This window comes from Belonocnema kinseyi, chromosome 2 (genome assembly GCF_010883055.1).
Source record: "Belonocnema kinseyi isolate 2016_QV_RU_SX_M_011 chromosome 2, B_treatae_v1, whole genome shotgun sequence".
In the NCBI taxonomy this organism is placed as follows: domain Eukaryota; kingdom Metazoa; phylum Arthropoda; class Insecta; order Hymenoptera; family Cynipidae; genus Belonocnema; species Belonocnema kinseyi.
The window spans coordinates 13,248,166-13,256,091 of record NC_046658.1 but is presented as its reverse complement, the minus strand read 5'-3'; positions in this window follow the sequence as shown (position 1 = coordinate 13,256,091).

Here is a 7,926-nt window from a genome sequence, read left to right as displayed (position 1 = left end):
AGCTACGGATAACGCAGAACCCTACTATGCTTACGCATGGTACAACCGCCAGTTTGTAGTGTTGTAATAGGCGCTATGAGCGCTGTGCACAATCCCTACAGTGTGAATGCGTGGACGTACGAATAGTCCTTTTCATTTAAGAGCGGAAGCTTAGGCGTCGCCATGACACTTAGCGGGCATTTAAAAATTGCGGCCGCATTTTTGATAAAATGTACTCTGTTGTACCTAATTTTAATATAAAAGTGAATGAAAATGATGTGCCAGGTGCTGAATTATTGCATAAAAGGATGGAAAAAATACCATTTGTCAGTTAAAAAGGTGGTTCAAATGCAGAAAACAATGTACCAAAGAGAAAAAGCAGCAACTTATTGACCGGTATGTGGAATGCAGGTTATGTTTACATTGCATATAGTCGTAAGGTTTCAGCAGTGAAAAAATAGTGTTTTGCATAAAAGTGAAATAATTTTAATAATAAAAAAATATAAGCAAAGGTTGATAAAGCATTTTTAAAGAAATGTAGTTGTAAATGAATTAATATCTATCATTATAAGTGGGTTGTCAGTTTTGAAATTCACCTAGCTTTCGAAATTACCGAAATAAATGCAAATGCGATTTTTTAGGTTTAAACATTTTTCCCTGAAAACTCGTTCAATAAAAGAAATATGATTAGAGGATGGTGAAAACATTGTTTATAATAAATACGTGAAGCTGGAAGAAGGGAAATTATTTTTTATTTATATTTTTATATAGTACTTTTTAAATCAGGGTGACCGCTTGACGGGGAAAGTAGGAATTTTTTGTAACAGACGAGAAATATGTTAGTAAATTCATTTATTGACACTATAATTAACAATAAGCTAAATTAAGAATTTTTAAAAATGTTTATTATTATATAATATATAATATTATATAATCATTCATTTTAAAGCGTGAATTTGCAATGTAAAGAATTTTAAAATGCAGGTTTAGAAGACTTGAAAGAATTAGTAACTCACAGGGTTTGAATTTGAACATTTTTGATAAAAAATATGTTGAGTTGAACAACTGTCAATAGATGTAAATAATGGCATGATTTTTTTTCTAATAAACTGCAGTTCGAGTATAAATAATCGAAAAATACTTCCTTTCGAACTCTTTTAATGAGAAAACGTCAGTATTTAAAGAACTTTAAACGTCTGATTAAACCGTGATAAACTATTTTTGATAAAAATAATTAGAAATGAATAAATTCATAATTAAACGCTTTAATTCATTTGTAAATACTATTTACATGTTATTTCACTCTGAAAAATTCTAAATAAATCAAACATTTTCATCATGAAAATAATTAATTTATTGAATTGATACATTTATCTATTAAATTGAATATTACACGCATAAAATTAATTCTAGAGTAAAGTGGTGCATTGAAAGAGGAGTTCAGTTCGATCAGTATATGGATAGAGGTCAATGGTTAAAAATAAAAAGAATACAGGGAAATAACATCTCAAACAATTTCACAACTATACTTAGTTTTCCAGACGAAAGTTGGTTGCCTTTTCTGTCCAGCATAATTCCGAGTACTTTCAACGATGGGCATATTTTCAAGTATATCGTTTCTTCTTGCACGATAAAAAACAATGAAGATAATAAAGAAAATGAGAGCAGCGATGAGAACGAAAATGATAAAGATTTTAGTACTGGGAAATCACTGAGAAGAGCTGAGCAGTACTTTAAAAGTGGCCAGGTTACGAATCTTGAAGACTGTACGAGAGGTGATTATTATTGTACAAGGTTCGAATAAGCTTAGCAATAAGACTGGGGAAGTGATTCGTGGTCAATGCCGTTGCAAGGCGTCAGCAATGGGACGATGTTCTCATGTCGCAGCTATTTTATATGCTTTACATGATTATTTGCAAACTTGTGAAAACGAAAACGTTGCTCCCACAAGTAAATTGTGTTCCTGGAATCAAGGTCGTAAGGAAAAAAACCCTGTTCAAGCCGGAGAGAAACAGTACAGTTTCAAGACACCGCAAGGCATGAGACGGCGATTTGATCCACGTTTGCCAGAAAACATTTCCAATGAGAAGGAATCAGGGGATAAAATTGGGACATTTTTGATAGATTTGCAAATTTATTCATTTAAAAAAAAAGATAAAATTCTACTCTCCTTCTGCATGGGAATTACTTTTGAAACCGGCATACGAGGATTACGACCTAACTGCTGATAGACGTCAGATGTTACTTGAACAAGTAAACCAGTTCACAAATGCTCTTGAATTTGGTGCGAATGGGCCAAAAGAAATCACAGATAATATGCAAAGTTCCGAAAAATTGACGAAATACAGAAAAGTGCTAATAACGGTATCGAACGTGAAGTCGTATATTTCACCAAAGACGAATTCTGCATTATTAAATTTAGTACAGCGACAATTGTGAAACGATCAGACGATTGATTTTATTAGTGCGTTAAAGTACGGAAGAGAAAATGAAAAAAAGCTTTGCAAGAGTATGTGTCTATAAGTCAAAATTTTGGAATCGAAACTGAAACCACAGGCTTGTGGGTAAACTCGAATTTCGCAGGATTAGGAACATCACCAGATTCACTGGTCTATGATCCTACTAAGGATTATCCATTAGGATTACTAGAGATTAAATGTAGAAAGGGTCTTGAAAAGTTCAAACCTGTAGAGGTATTTAAATTGACGTTTTCACAAAAGAGAGCATTTTGTTGTGAACTCGATGGCGATGATTTGGTGCTGAAAAGGCAACACAAGTACCACTACCAAATGCAACTGCAGTGGTCATCACAGTAATCCCCGATTTGAAACGAGGTACACTCCAATACTATCACAGGTCTATGTCCGTGTGAATATAGTAGGAGACGCTGTGCATGACTGGGTTGCGCGCGCAACCCATTTCTCCTATTCTGAATTGGAAAACTCGAAGGTGCACGATTGCCGGTCGAAGCACTTCGGCGGTTCTATTTATATCTCTATCTGCTTTGAAATAAAATCAAGAAATTGGGATTTTAATATTTCCAGATTTCGATGCTGGCGATTCTCATGATTTGAATACTTCGTGCGCCTCTTTATATGCGTATATTTTGAGGTTACGTTATTTAAAGTATAAAATATATAATTAATTTATTTGTTTTCGATTATGATTTTTTTTAATTGAAAGAATTTTTAAATACAATTTTTTAAATTGAATTTAAAGTATCAAAAATTGAAAAATAATTGATTTTACAAGATGATTCTGAATCTGTTCAAAATTAAAGAATTAATAGATATTAGTTTTTAAAATTATTTTCAATTATGACTTCAAATGTTATTTCAGTCTAAAAAAGTTTTTTTTATTAATCCATTCAATTTGAAATTTTTAATTAAAAAAAGAAAATATCGTTAATTATTAGCATGATTTGACCGTTCATTTAAAAAGATGCATTATAAACAACTATTAAAAACTATACTGATTTGAACAGAATGCTTCGAAATAGAAAGCCTCGAATTGTTAAAATTGTAATGAGCTAAATTTAAACTTTGAACGCTACAATTTTAATTTATAAAAAGATTCAAAATTAATTTAAAACTTAAAATTGTTTTAAATAATTTGAAACACGATGTAGATTTTTGCAGATTTAAAAAAAAATAAGTTTTTTGAAAATTGTAAAATATTTAAAAAGAATACCAAAAATTGTTGTGTTTTCTAAGAAAATTGAAAATGATTTTTTATTTTGAAAAATTAATTTTCAGTGAGTATTTGAAAAGATTTTAAAAATTAAAAAAAAGAATCATTACAATTTTAAGGCAATTTTTTTATTTTTCAATTAGCAAAATATATCGATTTTCAACCGAAAAGTTTACTTTTTAACAAAATAATTTAATGTTCTATCAAATAATTGGTGTTTGAACTGTTTATGTTTATATTATATAAAATGATTTTATTTATTTTTATTTTGTTAGAGGCGAGGGGCACTTCTTTTTATTTTTTTATTCCCAAATATTTTTGTAGGTCCTTTTCGGTGGTTTTTATAGCTTTCAGGCTTTCTCCACCAAGCCAATATATTTATTTATATATACAAATCAAAATTCTTGTTTTTCTTTCATTACATAACCTTCCTTCCAATTTCGTAATTTAAGTTTTCAAAGTTTGTAGTTTATCAATGGATCAATTTCAGGTTCTCTACTCTACTTGGATAATTTTTTGACAATACATGTTAAAATGTATGTACTCACAACATTTCCAAAACTTTTTTTTCCGCGAAATTGGTAAAACACATTTCGAAGTTTTATTTCTTTTTTCCTAACAGGTGTACTTAAGATTTTTTAAATTCTAATTTCATAGTAATAATAGTTACATGATATAAATGTTAAAAACTTAACCAATTCCCAAAAAATTATATATTTTTCTAAAGATTTTTCCTTATATTTTACAAACTAAATAATTACTACATCTGTTTAAGAAAACGATAAGGTGTGTTGTCAAGAAATTATCCACACATTCCTTTAAAGTGTTTTTCTTTTAAACTATTCATATAAATATTTATAGATAGGCAACACAGATTTATGATACAAATATTGATGAAAAGACAACCACACAAAATGTTCCCATTTCATTTTATTATTTTTTTTTTTTATTTTTTTTTATTTTATATCTTATATTTTTTGCCTTGATAAGGGTGCTGCATGAGTGCCGAAACGTTGGTGATTATATATATATATTTTTTTTAATGTTTTTTATTGGGATTTGATAATGGTGGGAATAAAGAGAACGAAAAAAATAAAAGAGAAGGAAGGGGATATAGTTGGTTGCCTTCTCATTTCTTTGTTTTTCAGATTCCCATGGGGACATTTTCTGGTGGTAGTCCAAATTCGGTCGTTAGATTTTTGATTTTATTTTCAGGAATTCTTTTCATCAATTTGATTATTGGACGTTAAAAAAGGATTTTATATTGGATTGTTTTCCTATTTAAATATCCTAATTTTTAATACAAATATTTTTCTTTTTAGTTTAAGCAATATCACACACTACAGAAAAACTTGGACAATTTTTTAATAATTCACGTTATCATTTTATCAGTTATAAAAATTCAAATGTTCACAACATTGTCAAAATCTCGCTTGATTAAAAACTCAATTACTTGGTTGAAAAATTTATTCTTTTGTTGAAAATGTAACTATTCTGAAAAAAGTCCTGTTTTCTATCAAAAGTCCTGTTTTCTATCAAAAGTTCAACTTTGTTAAAATTTATTTTTTTTATTTGAAGGTTCATTTTTGTCGATGAAAATTTAACTATTCTGATGAAAAAATTTTTCATGAGTTGTTGAAAATACATTTTTGAAACTGACAATTAATCTATACCATTTTTGGTTTAAAAATCATGTATTTTGTTAAAAATTCGTCTTTCTTTGTAGAAATTAAATTGTTTTATGGAAAATTTATACTTTTTGGTTAAAAATTAAAATTTTCTGTTGAAATATCAACTGTAAATATTTTTTCGTTGCAAAGTCGTTTTCAACTATTTGCATTCAAATTAACATTTTTGTTAAAAATTGTACTGTTTTGTAAAAAATGCATCTTTTGTTGGAAATTGACCTTGTTTGGTAGAAATTTAATCTTTTTGGTTGGAAATGTATAATTTTTGGTCAAAAATGCAATTATTTGGTTGAAATATCAACTGTACATCTTCTTGGGTTTAAAAGTCGATTATTTCACTAAGAGTTGAACTACTTTGTAAAAAATACGTTTTTTTTAAACAACATTATGGTTGAAAATTTAACTATTTGGTTGAAACATTAACTCTTTGAGTGAAAACTCATATTTTTCGCTTTAAAAAATTAACTTTTTGTAGATAATTCGTCTTGTTGACTTTAAAATTAAATAATTTTTTTGAAAATTCACGTATTTTGTTTAAAATTTGTCCTTTTTGTAGATCATTAATTTTCTAATCCATTCTAGGATTGATTAAAAATTAATCGTTTTTATGTGGAAATTGAACTATTCCATTTTTGGTTGAAACTTTATCCTGTACATTGTATTAGTTAAAACACTAATTATTTGATAGAAAATTAATTCATTTTGTTAAAAAGTAAAATTTTGGGTTGAAAATTGATATATATTGTTCATTAGATTTTTTCCTAACATTAAAAAAACTGCAAAATAAAAAAATTGCCTTAAAATCGTACTGATTCCTTTTCTTTTTTAATTTTTAAAATCTTTTCAAATACTCACTTAAAATTAATTTTTCAAAATAAAAAATCATTTTCAATTTTCTTAGCAATCTTTTTAAATATTTTACAATTCTCAAAAAGCTTAATTTTTTTTTAATCTGCAAAAATATACATCGTGGTCCAAATTATTTGAAATAATTTCAAGTTTTAAATTGATTTTGAATTTTTTTTAAATTAAAATTGTAGAGGTTAAAATTAAAATTTAGCTCATCACAATTTTAACAATTCAAGGCTTTCTATTTCGAAGCATTCTGTTCAGATTTGTATAGTTTTTAATAGTTGTTTATAATGTATTGTTTTAAATGAACGGTCAAATATTGCTAATAATTAACGATATATTTTTTTAATTAAAAAATTTCAAATTGAATGGGTTAAAAATAAAAAATTTTTAGACTGAAATAATATTTGAAGTCATAATTGAAAATAATATTAAAAACTAATATCTATTAATTCTTTAATTTTGAATGGATTCAGAAACATCTTGTAAAATCAATTATTTTTTTATTTTTTAATACCTTAAATTCAATTTAAAAAAATTATAATCGAAAACAATTAAATTAATATTCCATCAAATAATTGGTGTTTTAACTAATACAATGTACAGGATAAAATTTCAACAAAAAATGGAATAGTTCAATTTCATGATAAAAACTGTGATAAAAAATTGAATTGAACAAGAAAAAAAAACAAATTTTCAACAAAATTGTTAAATTTTCAAGGGAAAAGGTGAATTTTCGACCAAGAAGATTAATGTTCTATAAAAAAAAAACTATTTTTTTTCAACTCAACCAATATATATGATTAATTTTTATTCAATCCTATAATAGTTACATTTTCAGATAAAGATAAATAATTTTTATCAGGAAAAGTGAATTTTCAACAAAATTGTTAAATTGTCAACCAATAAGATGAATTTTCGACCAAGAAAATTAATGATCTACAAAGAAAAGACAAATTTTAATCAAAATATATGAATTTTCAATGAAATTATTTAATTTTAAAGTCAAAAAGACAAATTATCTACAAAAGTTGAATTTTTTAACGAAAAATATCATTTTTCAATGAAAAAGTTAAACTTTCAACCAAATAGTTAAATTTTCTAAATTTTCAGTTTCAAAAATGTATTTTCAAAGAAATAGATGAACCTTCAAATAAAAAAAAATTACAAAGTAGTTGAATTTTTTATAGAAAAGAGGACTTTTTACAAAATAGTTACATTTTCAACAAAATAATTAATTTTTCAATTAAATAATTGAGTTTTTATCCAAACGAGATGAATTCCAAAATCGCAAATTTCTTTCAAATGCGGATCAAGATATAAATAAGACTATTATAATATAACATAATTATAATATTACACAGGCCCACAAAAAAAAAGTGTTTGTGCAATTGACCAGACCTATATATTCTTATGTATTTTTCGACGCTGAATCCGAATTTGCAATAAAAAAGTAGGGTCCAGCTACTTTTTTATGGGGTTTTGCTCGAAAAACCTCATTTTTTACGGTTTTTTCATGGTTTTTTTAAATTAAAAAAAAATAAAGAAAAATTTTATTTTTTTGACTTCAGAATCGAATTCTGCGGGAAAAAATACATCGAAAACCATGTTTTGATTTTTTTTACGAAAATTTCAACCCACCATACGGCGATGAAAAGGCAGAAAATCGCGAAAAGTGAAAATTTGCTTCAAATTTGATTAAAATGACATTAAAATC